At 38.4% G+C, this 15,525-nt stretch overlaps 1 protein-coding gene across 1 annotated transcript in view; it reads left to right on the forward strand.

Annotated features, from left to right (window-relative positions):
* The first annotated feature begins 1,466 nt into the window (after positions 1-1,466).
* Positions 1,467-15,525, forward strand: part of LOC106786820 (titin) — a 38,591-nt gene continuing 24,532 nt past the window's right edge. Inside the window, exon 1 of the mRNA XM_014748617.1 lies at positions 1,467-1,880. The gene's annotated coding sequence lies outside the window, so the exon portion shown is untranslated. The remainder of the gene's footprint in view (positions 1,881-15,525) is intronic.

A 15,525-nucleotide genomic window follows, 5' to 3' on the forward strand; every position in this document is an offset into this window, starting at 1 on the left:
ACATTGATGATATCTTCCGCATCCTTAAAAACGGGAAAGATCAGCCCTTGAATATCATCAACGTAATACATAGTAGAGAGAAAAAGGGACGAGCTTTGATCTCGTTCGCTTGAACCACTCAACGGAGGGTCCCACTTTATCGTGCGTAGAACATGGGCGGCTAATTATGAAAAGCAACGCGGAACACTCGTGGAAAAACGCTCCTCCTTCGAGTAAGTACACGCGAGCCACTTGAAAGCACGCGTGTAAACGTGCAAAGACACGTTCGTGAAAAAGAAGCGGAACGTGCGATTAACGCGCCGCTGCCATCCGCGAACGCTTGAAATTCCATGGGGGAGGGGGCTGGAATAATATTGCCAGTAAGAATGATGGTAACACACACATATCTTTGAAAATCAACGCTATGTGGGGTGGGGAGGGGGACACGTTTCGCACGTATCGGGCCGCAAAGTGCGAATGAGAATTCGCCGGGCGCAGACTCCCCGCGTCTCATAAAATTGCGCATGCGCAAAAACGGAAGTAAAGCCTTTAGCGTTGCTCCTTGTCGTCCTGACAATTCTAAAAAGAATCTTTCTATTTTCACATTTTCTACTTATAAGTCATCTTACAACTGTCAAATAAAAAAGCTCTGAAAAGGGTTAGTACGATCTAAAAAAAAAAGCAATTCAACAAACCGGCCGATATCGAAGTGACATATCGAGCCTCGCGCGAAATAGAAGCAACAACATATGAAAGAATGAAAGGATACGTAATATGAAAATCAAAGAAAAGATCAGCTTTTAAAGGTAGTTACAAACGCGCGCAAAGACGCGAATGGAATGGCGAGGGAATCGCTCGAGTATCGGGATGTCTTCTCCTTTTCTCATGCAACTGCCACCGTTGTATGTGCGTGCGGAGCACGTAGAAAGAGAGCGAGAGGCCGTTATACCTTGCTTGGTACTGGAGTAGGAGAGAAGCGAATAAACGCTGGAAAAGGAGGAGAAGGAGGAAGAGTAGGAGGATGAGGAGGAGGATGAGGAGAAGGATGAGGAGAAGGAGGTGGTGGAGGAGGAGGTGGAGGTGGTGCAGGAGGAGGAAGAGGTGGCAGATGGGGCAGAAAGGGGCGAGAAGGGATGGCGGAGGATGCTCTTCTGTATCCGGCGAGTACGGCGAGCATCGTTCCTGCTTGCTCCCCCGCCAATCCGGGTATGCGACGTGGGGCGGCTTTGAAGGTAGGGGCCGCACGATTCTCGACGGCGGCGACGACTGCGGCGGTGGCGGCACGGCTGCCAAGGTATTTAAGGTACCGTGAACCGGCGGCGCACGAGTAGTTCACTTCTGTTCGGTGCGGTGTCGCGGTGATTTTGAGGAGACAGAATAGAGAGAAAGAGAAAGAGAGAGAAAGAGAGCGAGAGAGAGAGCGAGAGAGAGAGAGAGAGAGAGCGAGAGAGAGTATGTATGTTTGAGAGAGGGAGAGTGTGAAAGAGAGAAAGAGAGAAAAAAAAACGAGAGAGAAATATAAAAAGAGTAGCAGTGAGTAGGCCTTCTGTCTCGTACCAATTCGCCGAAGGGTGCGAGAGAGTTTCGGTCGGCCCCTCAAAAACGAGAATCACCCACCGTCGTTCGTACGTTCGTTCATTCGTTCGTTCGTTCGTTCGTTCGTTCATTCGTGCTACTTTATATATTATACTTAGTCCTATCTCTTTTTATCCGAAGATAAGTAAAAAAGAAGTACGAAATAGGGTGAACTAATTGGCAATACGCGCTTAAGTATTCGAGTTTTCCCGCGAAATTTCAATATATCGTGCCTTGTGTGAGAGAAGAAGACGTAAGAAGCATCCTCGAGTGATTGCCGCATCTCGTAAAGCTCTTCGAAGAACCCCGACGACCGTCCTCGATAGGTAAGTCCGTATTAACGTGGGAAATAATTAGTGAAAGTTCCGATAAACGGAATACATGCAAAAGTGAGCACGCGTCGATCACCAAAGATGGGTCGAGTCTTATCGTATTGGTGACAGCGAGTGATCAAGATCAGTGATCGTTTTTATTCGTCGTCGTCTTCGTCGTCGTCTTCGTCGTCGTTGTCGTCGCTTACTTCTTTCTCATCCTCTTCGTGGACATTCCTACGGATTAAATTTCCCATGTGCGTTGAGACACCTCCGGCTCGCTACAATGATCTCAGCGGAGATGTGCGAGTTCCTTTCGTGAGAGCGACAAACGAGGCACGCCAAATTTCGATGCACTTAGGCCGTGTGAATCCCGCCTTGAAAGAAGATGCTCTCGATCAAGTTAGAAAGTGAATCGCTGCATATCGCGAGAACCCACAAACCTCCAGCATTGTATGCACGCGACATTATTTATTTGGATAATCTTTCAGAAAACTCGCAATCGAAATTCACCGCAATATATTCGAATTTCGAAAATGCACGAGTCGCGAATTATCTTTTAGATTGAAAACACGAAATTTGACTGATTCAATTCTAAGAAATTTATATCTAAATGATTCAAACTAGCATATAATAGTAAATAATATTACAATACTCTATATCTTGTAGACCCCCCGAAGAAAAGTCGGATGTACATTAACACCTTTTACAATACAGATAGGATATTTGAATATCGAAACAAATATCATCGTCTCGTAAATACTAAGGAGTCTTTTTCATCTCAAAACGGATAAACATGAAAAACCATGAAAATTTAACAATTGTCATTTTTCAACATTACCAATATCGTCCACAATTAATTCATTTTTAATTAAGAAATTTATTTTTGATGAACAGATTAGATCGAACGAGAAAAAAAAAATTTCGGGCAAATTAATCGATTTGAATCTCGAAAAATCGATCGATTCGTGCGCGGCAGCATTCGACAAAAATATCGAATAGGGTTCTTACTCTGGTATAACGAGTTAAACAAATTCCAAAGATCAGCATAATAAGATCCTATTAGCTGCCAAGCGACGTAGTAACAAAAACGAAAAATGTAAACTAGGAGAATCTATGGGGTCCTACAGACCCCTTTGTGTCCGTCGGCCAGGACTTGCCTTAGCTTCTCTTCCGACGATAATGGAGAGAAACGCGCGTGAATAAAAGGAATTCCTGTGGTGAATCGAATTCTCTTAATGTCGTGAGTAGACGATAACGATGACGACGAGTAGAACGAAACGAACGAAGATGCATCGTGAAATTTTGCACAATATATCGTCTTATATTTATTTATGTTACCTGACTCAACAACAATAAGACAAAATAGTAGCATAAAAAGCGTTAAATATGTATTCTACCCATGTTGCGAGAAAAAATGTTTATAGCCCTATTTTCAAAAAAAAAGATACCCTTCAAATAACTTCAATATTGAATAGATTACTGATTTAAACAGCTGATTCGATTTAAAAGACAATAGAAGTCGGTAAGCGGAACAAAAGTAATAGGTCCCAATTCCTCAAATAATTTATTGCTGTACAGATTTAATGATCGAGGGTATCTCATTATTTTACACAAAAACTTTTCTTTTTATATCATCTATAGAAATCTACCTGATAAATGGTTTATTCCATCGAAGAATAGATAGCCAGTTTAAAAGATGCCAGTTTCTCACATTCGAAAAACAACATCATAATTAACGCTATTTTAAACGGGAATCAATCTTGTATCACTTTTCTATTTTTAAACAAAATATTGTCTACGTGCTTCCAATTAAAATAGTAAAGTATTATTTTTATCTCGTATAAAACACAAATAGATCATTAATAGTGATCATTATATAATAGAGTCTATGAAAGTAAAGACGACGAGAAATTGAAAGAGTTCGTGCAACTCACTGACGATAGATCCACGTTAAGAATTTAAAGTTGATAGCACATCCAAAGGCAGAATGTTTCTTACGTGACCAATGACTAATAACTAATTATCAGAAGCTAATTACCGAGACCGCCTTTTGCCCGTATCGTGGATGGGCAGCGCACGATTCCGGTTTTGCCGCTCGTTAGGTACAGCGACGAAAATAAAATGAAGTAATGGGGTGTGAGTAAGAAGCGATTGTGCTCACGCGATCCGAGAGGGGCAATAACCGTAGCGAATGGAAGCCTAACGTGGTCCTTCCGAGCTGTGAGAGGGACAGATAGATCTTGATCGTATTCGCGTTAAAAAAAGGAAAAATTAAATCTGTCTTGTCTAGGTTGAAAGTAAAAATCCTTAATAAAATCTCAAAGAACTGTTTTCGATCAATTTTCGACGCGTACTTTTTCACTCTTCGTTTTTTTTTTCTTTTTTCATATATATTTTATCGCTTCCGTAACAATAACTTTTTACACAGTGCATCGTCCAATGTATTAATAAAGCGAATGCGCTGTTAAACTGTAAAACCATACGTAAAGAAAACATGGATATTTTACGAAGTTATAGACGTGGTTGATCTTCGCTTGAACAAGCGTTTCAATCATGTAGAGTAGACTACATATAGATGGGAATGAGTGAACAGGCGAGTGTGCTCGTACAGGTATACCGAACGGTAAAAGCCATAAAGAGTGAGACAGAAATGATGTCGACACTTGTTCGTTCATCGTCTTCAAAAGAGACGCTCGTGCGCGGGAAGAAAGAACGATGCTGTGTTTGAGGTTGACGGACGGTCGGCCGATCACGTAATTCTCAAAGCAATCGAACCGTTCGACGTCTGTCGAAGTGTTCGATAGATCGAACGACGTCGTTGCCCATCGTAGAACCTCGGACGTTTTTTGAAAAAAGAAAACACGGGAGTTCAGTGTCGTCGGTTATAGAGAAACACGGGATTCATTCGATTTCATTCAACGATCTATAAAATCCTACAGTCACCAATATTACTTTGTCTTTTTTTTATTTCTTTAATCTTTATCTCTCGAAAATATTGAAATTGTATTTGCTGAAAGATCCTCTTTCTCACCGTCATCTCTCAAAATATCTCGATTAGGAAATTTCTTACATCGCTCTAACACAATCACGAACGTGCTCCGCGGCGATTATTGCAGAATTTGGATATGCTCCGAAATTACGAGGCGTGAATACGAATGAGTCGGTCGCGTCTCCTTCGCGACGAAATTTTTTCAACGAAACGGACATTGACCTGACACGAAGATATATACGCGTTAAAAAGAGATGGAAAGAGGGACCTAGCGACTGGTAAAAACATTCTTTAGACTTTATACTTTTTTCAACGTAAAAGACTGAGTTTCATGGTTAACGTGAATCTATTATAATAAGAAGAAATTAACAAATTGTCGTCACGTCGTTAGATAGTGTAATATTTGAGATGTGGTTAATAGTTGAATTTTTATTTAAAGTGAATTTTAAATAGGAAAAAAAGAAAAAAAACGTCCTCAAAAATTTCTACTATACGTGAAAGAATTTTCTAGCCACGACGTCATTCTATTTTTTGAGTTATAGCTGAGCTCTTTTTCGTATAAGAATTACACACAATGATGTGATCAATGGATACCCGATCTGCATGACAAATGTGACCCGTTTAAATGACCTTCTTTCAGCTTTTACCTCATGGATCTTTTATAACAGAACAAAAATCAAAAAGTAATCGAAACATTTCACGCTTCTCGCTGATTATCAAATGTTCACGTTATAGTGAATTGCTTGCCCGAAGCAATCACATAATTTCCATGCCTCATTTTCTACTTAATCAAACGAACATTTAAGTTCACACGATATAACTAAAAATAAAATAAAATTATTTTTATCGGGATTACACTTAAAATACTATTAATATTTTTTTAACGTAGATAAACTTGTTCTTACCCTCAAACTATCGATAATGTATCGAAGATAATTTATTTTTTATTTCACACAGAGTTTCATCATAATCGACGGCTAAATTACGATGTTAATTATATTTTTTCCTACGCGCTATTAATATCTCATTGATGATTGTTTTGAAATTTCTTTCAATTACTTAATTACCTTAGGAAGAAATCAAATGTATCGAAAGTAAATCCATTAACATTTAATCATATAAGAAAAGAACTCAGTGTCGATCACGGTACTCTTAATCTTCTGGAAAGTGCGTTACCATTCGTATTCCTTGCGTGTTTGCCCGTACCTCGATGTCGAATGCGGTTTATAAACTGTTCGCCCGGTAACCGGTCATGTACTCGATAAAAATCAGCTACTCGCTACAAAGAGATAGGAGGGAATTTCAATGCGCGCATGATTCCGTACGTTTGTCTGCCACGCGGCCGGCTTGAGATCCCTCGCACGTAACTGCACGAACTCACGTAGAACACTTTTAAGTACGTTAATAAACTCCTATCATCGGTCCACCTATTTGATCGTTCTCAATGATCCATTTTACGAGTACAAGGTTATCGATTTTGGTAATCCTCGAAGATGTATTTTATGTAGCGAAGGTACCTCGACTTACACGTATGTATATCAGACACGATAAATAAGCCTGACCTTACTTACTGAACTCACCGAATTCGGTCAACCGGTCAAATCAAGTAGTCTAAACCGTTTTAAAGACAATCTTGTTCTCGTCTAAGCATAACAAAATGTAGCCCAGTGGGTCTAACAAACCTGCACTATTGGCCTACTTCTGGTAATAACGAAATAAGCGTTTCAAGTGGTCTCGCCAGAAGAAAGAGAGAGGAAGAATCTTTATTGACGACCGGTCATGATACAGGTTACCGTACTTCGTTTTTCTTTTCTCTCAAACTCGTACTAATTTTTTTTTTCAATTTCTCGTTCTTCCTTAGAGTCTTCCACAGAAATACAAAAAAATATACAATAAACACACATAGATAAATATAGTCCGAAAGGATTTTGCATAATCAAGCAAAGAATCAATTTTAATTACCGGTCGTTTCGCAAATATAATCGATAAAATCACAAGTGTAGAATCGTTGAGAATAACGCAAAATCAAATCATCTTCCGTAAGGGAAACCTTTCGAAATTTCTATTTTTCTTGAAGAATCATGCAAGAAGTTCGATTGCAGTCTTAAATTACGTTTTTTTCTACTATACTAGCTTTAGCTAAACAGCAAGGTATAGATATTCCATATTCGGTGAATTCGAGAAGGAAGGCGTCTTATTATAGTTGCTAATGAAAGGGAACGAGTTGGTAGGAGAATTTTGTATGGTACGCGTAGTAGTCTTCTGAGAAAACAAGTACCGTAAGCAGAAGCCACGGAGGAAGATGGAACTGAGTAGGATCGCGCGAAGAAATAGAGAAGGGCAATAAAGAGAGCTCGGAGTTGATGCGAAAACGCTTTCGTACGGTATCCGAGTTCGTGAGCTAGACGCTAGAAGAGGTCGACGGTCATCCTCCGATGAGCGATCCGATCGTCGTCATTTCTTCTTCTTCTTCTTCTTCTTTCCTTCTTCGATGTTTTTACTTAATATTTTTTCAATTTCTTTTTCTTTTTATTCTGACATCGAACGGTCGTGCAATAACCTGACGTCATATCACTTTTTTCTTCTGTAACTTTTTGTATGACATCATACACCGCCGAATACATTTGATATCTGAAATATCTTTGAGCGAGAGAAAAAACCGGTTCTAATTTAAAATTAATGAAAGATTCTAACACGGAACTAACTACGATGTAGTCGCTTATGATGAATATTACGAAAGATAATTTCATTCGTAGAAACGATATCGAAAACGAAGACTAACCCTATACATACATAGGTATGTATATATACATACATCGAACCGATCGATCCTACCAGTTTCTTCTATCGGTCTTTGAAAAGTAACATCCGGTGTACGAAGTAAGAATATCCTTCCGAACGAGCATTTCGACGAAATTCTCCTTGCAAAGGAACGTGTTGTCGAATTCGGTGTTCCAAGCTACTAAATACTATGAACGACCACTGGTCTCTTCGAAGGATCGATTTACTCTACAGAATGACAACCTCAAAATATTGTTCGCAAATATGAAGAATGAGATAAGATCTGAACAAAAAATCACATCAAATTAATTTCATGATTTTCATTCATTTTCTTTCGCTTGAATTTATCTTCGCGTATTTTCATTTAAATATCCTATTTTGTTTTTCCATGAAAAAGAAAAAATTACGATAAATAATAAAGTAAATTCGTAGCGTAGAAGTAAACGGATTGCATCGACTAAAGCTCTCATGGTATTACTAACCGAGACAAGTACTCTCTCTTGATCGTAAATCGGATCCCGTATAACGTTCTACTTCTTATTGTATTTACCAAAATCATTGTCACGAGGTCAAAATGTATTTTCTAGTGCGATTCTAGCGGTATTCTAACACATTTCCTTTACGATCGAGTACATAGCGAGGAATACGAGACATTAGAGATAGAACGATAACTTTTGCAAGACATGCATACATATGTAGAATATATATACCCTGTCTACTTTATAATTTATATATGTATGTGTTGTATTATAGTTAGAAGAACAACATTAGAATGTTCTATGTCTCTCAATCGTTCTTCCATTCCAAAAGAATCTTCAATCTAAAGATAGATTAATAGATAAATAGAAAGAAATAGAAAGAGATAAGCATTGTTCTGATCGCGAATTAATTTCCATCGAAAATTATGTTGTCGTAAGAAGTAAATTTTCAAGTCGTAACAATACAACAATTTTTCTCTATTACTTTTTGTTATATTAAAAGAATCAAGCAAGTTTCAAAAAGAATTTTGATTTATCTGTCTTGTTATATATTATCTTCAGCTCCAAAAAAGACAACAAAAAATGAAGCAAAACAACAATAGGCAATACTTAAGAAAATTAGCAAAGAAAACTCTCAGAAGTATTCAAAGCTCGTCGATATACCCTTCTACCGTTTCGACTTCCTACAATTGTTCTTCTCGCACAATATTCACACAATTATGCGAGCACGTAGAGAAAAAAAGAAGAAAAATTAACAAATCTCGAGGTAATACAAGATAATCGGGAATTATGTAAGAGAATAGAAGACCTCGACATTCACTACCTTCCATTTTGTTTCTTTCTCATAAGAAAAATTCTCGAGTCGCAGGGATATTATCTTATTTTTTTGTTGCTATTATTGTGAAGGTTCGTGATTATCTAACAATAAGTACTTAAGCATCTACAATATTTAGTTGTTCGCAACACACAAAGCAATAACACATTTTATCAAATAAATCGATTTGTTCTCATTAAATGTGCATTTGACTTTGCATAGTAACTTGAAAAAAAGCATACAAATTCGATCCAAGAACGCATCGATAAACTCGATAGATAGCCCTTAGTCGTCATCGTTGTCGTCACGCTCTGATAATGGAACAGGCAAAGGTAGCCATTCGTCTTCGACTCGAGGAGGGATGATCTCTCTCGCCTCTACTGGACATCGTACACAAGAGTAAAAGAAATTATCGCTTAACGAGCACGACGCCGAGCGTGATCGTTAATCGTCCGGCATTGGGTACATACGAAAAAGTCGCTCGACCATGAAGAATGAACTCTCGGAAACATCGGTGTTCTTCTACCTCCACCCTCACCTTTTCAAGCCATGCTATATCTTTCTCTTTCTCTTTATTTCTCTCTCTCTCTCTCTCTCTCTCTGTATGTCTCTATCTGTTTGTCTATTTGTCTATCTTTCTCTCTCTTTCTTTATATTTCTACTATCCATCTATCCCCATAAGCTACGTCCTCGATAGCGCGTGACGTCCATTCTGAGATTAATAACATCCTCCACCAACACCGAACACCGTTGCTTCCCACCCACTACTACTATCAACTTCTAAGACATAGTTGCAAGAGCTAAGGAAAAGAAAAGAAAAATAAGTATTAGATGATAGAAAGGATGGTAGAGGAAATATCAGTCCTGCTGGAACACGCTCTCTTACCTCGATGAAGACCATTTGCGGAGGCTCGTAATAAGATAGTAACAGAATACGCGGATCCTTTTCATGACTGTTCCATTCTCGAGTAGCTACAAGCCGTTGTTCTTTCTCCCCTTTTTTCACCTTTATTCTTCTATTTCCTTTGCTCTTGTTCTCGGTTGACGCTACTTTAATCTTTCGACGAATATCCTTAAAATTACGATAACAACAAGTATAATCGAGAATTATCATCGATAGAAACTTTTCCCGTCTTACCCTTATCTTTCTTTTTCTCTCGGTAATTTGTATTATCAAGAGCAGCGAAAGAGTTTCCCAATAACGGATGCAAGATTTGAAAAAAAAAAAAGGAAACGATCTCGAGCAAGGCTAACAATAAGCAAAAAGATATGAGAAATGAAAATTGCTCGATGATCCTCTTGTTCTTATTTCCGATCACGCGATGACCTCGATCCAGAGATGATACAGAAAAAGAAGAATGAAAGAAAGAAAGATAAAATGTACAAGAAAAAAAAAAAGAAGAGAATCGTTCATGGAGTCCTCGAGCAAAAAGAGACATCGTCGCATGAACCACTGTGTCGTCGGAGGGTTAACGACGTCTCGTAACGTGGGTGTTCGCGCGAGCGATTAACATCATTTCAAGGCTGACGGCGCTTAAACGTCGTCGGCAGGTCTTGTCGTGAAGAATAGAACGAACCTGCACCTTCGAGTCAGAAGTCGGTCGAGAGATTGTATCTTTCATCTTACATACGAAGAGGGTAGTAGGACTAGCGCTCTCTCTTTCTCTCTTTTACTCTTTCTTTCTCTTTTTATTGGGTGGCAGAGGTCCTCTTCGAAGTCGCAAACTCTCTCGCATCCGGTTTGCCATCCTGAAGCCGATGGCTTGTATCTCTTCGCGAGCAGGAGCAACTCGAGCGTATTCGACACCGTTCTTCTTTCTTCTTCGTCGTCGTGGTAGAAGATAGACGACGAGGATGCACCTACCTCTTTTCTCGATGTGCTATTTATAGGGGTACACAAGGGTGGCCTGGCACCTGGCTCACCACCAGAGTAATCTCTAGTCGTTATGTGACTACGGCACGATCGAACCCGTTCTACTCTATTTACTCTTTATTATTCCTCACCGACGTGTTAACAACGTCCTGACCATCTCTCTCTCTCTCTCTCTCTCTCTATCTTTTTTTTTTCTCTCTCCTTTTTATCTCCTGCTTCGTCGCCGGGTAGATCGGAACGTCGCGGAATTATTATTCGGCTCTACCAATCCGTAGCCGGATGTATGACGAAACGAAGGGGACCGAGACAGACTCCGTGGCTCGAGCATTTTATTATACGATGAGGATGCTACCACTGGATATCTTTCTCTCTCTTTCTCTTTTTCTATCTCTATCTTTCTATCTCTCACCTACTCTCCCGGATAGTAGATTTCGGTGGACATCTATTATTGCCATCAGCTGATTCGTTTTGATTTTAATCACTCGTTCGTAATACCAGGAGCTTAATTGTCTTCTTGCCACTATATTATGATTTTTAAAGTAACATAGTCATCTTATATTATCCATATTATCCAAATAGAATTGAACAAATCATTTTCTAACCTTTTGAAGTTAACAAGATACCGTAACGCTTGCTGAGAATTACTGAACGCAAGTCTTGAAATGAAATTTCATAGAATTGCGTTTACGTTCATCGTAGGTGCTTCTTAGGAGTACGGACTGTTCCAACCATTAACCCTGTCCTTCCTTATACTGGTTTCCTAGTCGAGATGTCGCGTTGATCTGAAAACCTCGCGTAAAAAGAGCATCATGACTTTGTAAGGAATTAAACCACGTTACTTCGATAAAGGTCGATACAGGTGCGCATGCCTTCTTCTCGGGAGAGAACAGGATCCACTGTTTCTTTAAACTCCATACTCGTCCCTCGGTATACAGTCATTAAGGTCCCTTCACCTCGACCTTACAAAGAATCGTGCGTGGAAGACAACGTCGTTGCATCGTTTCTCTCTCTCTCCCTCAACTTTCTTCTACTCTGTCTATCGTTTCTACTCTCATATATTAGACGGATCTTAAAATAATTCTTTGCCAAGGTAGCCATTTGCTGAGAGGCAAATGTGTACTCGAAGAAAATAAAAGAATCTTAATAAACGCTCGGATGTATCCTTTTCCCACGTAAAATCGAGAAAACCTTACTTAGGACTCCAAGAAGACCATGTTTGCCCTCCTCGATTCCTCGCTAAGTGGCTCACAAAGACGAGTCGAAGATGGAGGACTCGTCGTAGGGATACGAATGCTTTGAGGAGAGTGTGAGTCAAAAAATAAAACGAGAAGGGAGAAGAAAGTAACGAGCCGCCAAGGGGTACCGCGCCCAAAGCAAACTTACTATTTCAGGTTTTCCATGTAAACGTAGGGTAAATAACATTACTGTGCGCACGCGCGTTCATGACACACCACCAACTTCGAGACTTTCTCTGTGACGTGTAAACACCACGACTCGAAGGGGACGAAAGAAAATTTCTCTTTGGGTGTGCGTATCTTTTCGATGGCTTTCTTATGAAAACATGAATGCGTTCCTTCTCTCGCTACTATCATTAGCATCTCCTAATTACTCGAACTCTTAAACACGTCTACGTTATACATCGTAAAAAATTATTTCATTAATTAATTACACCCCTCAAATAATCTTACGTTCAAATTTTCTTTAGACGCAAAATATTCTTCGCGAAAATCTTTATAGGATAACTAGTTGCAAAATTAGTACTGCAGGTATTCCAACGTATTTTCAAGCAGATTGTTCCGAGCCAAGCGAAGATATCATCGATTCTTCCTTTGCTAAAGGAAACGATTAAACAAATTACCGCCGTGCGATTGGATGGCAATGGAAAAAGAGAGAGAAAGAAATGAAAACGATAGATATCAGTAACGTCCTCTTTTGTCGAACAGTCGTTATTTATCGCAACATCATTAACGTTTCTCACAATCACCTAAACATGGTGTGATAAGAATATTCAATGAGTTCTGAAATTTTATATTGCATCTAGGACAGAATTAGTCTTACTGACATATTCTCAGGAGAGAAATGAACATTGACGAAAGAAACATTAATGTAGCACATCCCCATCGATTACAAATATATCAAATGCAACTTTAAAAAAAGCAAAATGTTTCAAAAAGAAAGAAAAAAAATAAGGAAGAGGACGAAGAAATTAGAATTCCAAGTTCTCCGATAATTCCTTATTGTTCGTCGTAGTCATTGTCTTCGTACGAAGGCTTTGAAGTAAAAGTACGTATGAATCTTTCCTTTTGTTAACTCACACAACAGTCACCCACAACAAAAGAACAACGAGAATCGTGCAAATATGCGTCTGTGACAAATTTTATTTTAAATTGCATTTATTGCCTGCAAAAATGCAACCATTTTCCTATTGCTGTCTCTTATGATTTTTGCATACACGCGCGCGTTTATTCAATCATTGTTCTGTTCTTCCTCGGGGGCTGATCACCTTCCCTTGCTAGATCCATTCGAGACGCGAGTCTCTCATGCACGCTCGGTAATCCTTCGTATATGCCGTACGAACAATCGACATTCTGCTTTCGATGAATACTAGCGTGTATCTAACTTCTGCATTTGATCTTCCAGAAATTCACCGCTCCTTTGTGAGATGTCTACTAGAATCACGATTCTCAATCACGCTTTATATCAATTGATAGACTCTATAACTTTACTTACTCTTATTTTGAAAAATTAATAATCATTTGACTTTTAAAAATTTTTATATTCGTTTGAACTATTATAAAATATTTTGAATGTTTAAATAATTCACAAAAGCAAAAAAAAAAACTAAGAAATTCTTTTAATATGATTATAATAACACATATGTGCAGCAACACTAAAACGCTAAAAAAATTAAAACAATGAACAACATGGGTAATGATAAAATCCTAAATATAAAAATGCACGTCACGAACAAAGGCTTGCCAAATTTTTTCCTTGGATAAGTTGCAAGGTAAGAATTTGAACGAAGAATAAATTTGTCTTTGGAAAAAAATCATCTGTCCCAAAAAAGAAAATTGATTACGTAACTACGGAAGAAGAATTAAAGGGGGGAAATAGTCACGTTTCGCAATTAATCGACATGTAATTTCTTTTTTTCGACTTATGTTTTTCGACGTAGATATTATATACATACTGAAGTATATACATTATAGTCAGGAACATCAAATGTAAAGATATATCGTGGGCTGAAGTATAGTAGGATCATGTCGGCAATATGCCGCTAATATGCTGCCGCCACCGCACGCATCGATTCTTGCTTACGAGCGCTTTTAAAGGACGAAGAACGTTGATACCGCTACTTTGCATGATAATTAATCACCAGTCCCGGTGTTGCTGCTGTTGCCGCTGGTAGTTGCTGCTCCCCCTCCGTAACAGATAATTTTCTTCACTCTTACTCTTTCTCTCTCTCTCTTTCTCAGTTTCTACTTTGCGTTCATCCAGCTCGACCATGGTGCATACAAGAGATCGATAAGATACTATAGAGAAACGTAGAAGTATTTCCTCGCAAGGATAATCGACGAATTCTATCTTTGATTATATTGGAGAAAACGATATAAAGAAAATCCATTTATTTTAACGTTTATTATTAAAGATTTATGATTTTGTATTAATCATTGCAATCAAATGTTAATAACGATCGCATTTAGCGTTTACAAGAGAAAATAAATAAAAAAGAAATGACGAATAGATGTAAGATTTGGAGGATCACAAAAGATTCAGGGTACATTCAGAAGGTTACCGTGTTAAGAGACCATTTGCCTAACGCGACTTTGCTTGGCGGAGGTCATACATGTGAAATAGAAAAAAAAGAGGTTTGCGCCGCGAAGTGCCGTAGGTCCGGTATATCAAGTTTTTATGTTAGCGTAGGTACCTATTATAGCAGACCGACTGGTTTTCTTTATTGTTGATGGTGTATCATTCATTGTTCTTCTATGCATTCCTTCGAAAAGGATATGTTTTTATTTTCGTTGTTTCTTGACAATTGATCAAGCAAACAATTATCAAATAGAGGTGTGCGAAAACGTGAAAAATTCGAGAATCCGATGCTTGAGATAGGTCGAAAATTCGATTAACAATTTTTATGCATTATCTTATATCAAAGTTAACAAATAAAATTTATTTAACGAAATAAAAAATTATTGTCAGAAACAATATACTAATATAAGGAATATTGCTGAAAACATTTTCTATAAGATAGTTTCGGAACATGATTCATGGATCTTGAGATTCTCGAGAATCCCAATATTCTCAAATATCGAGATACTTTTAGAAACCCGATCTTATTTCGACAAAAATTCTCAACCGAATATTTTCAAGTTTTTGTACACTTCTATTACCAGGAGGAATTATGGTTACATAAGAAATGCGAATACTGGTGGATAACCCATTCGAGTGAATTCATCGACGTTCCGAACGAAAAAAAAAGAAAATATAAACATTAAAACGAAACGCGAAGATCTATCTTCTCGGAGAAAGAAAAATCCGATCGACCCTCCAATCTTTCGTAGCCCTCGATCAGGCACATGTCCGCAAAAAAAAGAAAAGGAAAGGAAAGGAAGGGAGAAGATGGTCATCTTCTAAAGGAAAGACGTGAATACAAGCTTCGTAAAAGAATTAAAAAAAAGAAATTCTAATCAAGGACCACTGAAACTTCATCGAAATTC

This window comes from Polistes canadensis, unplaced genomic scaffold (assembly GCF_001313835.1).
Source record: "Polistes canadensis isolate GaletaPanama2010 unplaced genomic scaffold, ASM131383v1 scaffold_84, whole genome shotgun sequence".
NCBI classification, from domain to species: domain Eukaryota; kingdom Metazoa; phylum Arthropoda; class Insecta; order Hymenoptera; family Vespidae; genus Polistes; species Polistes canadensis.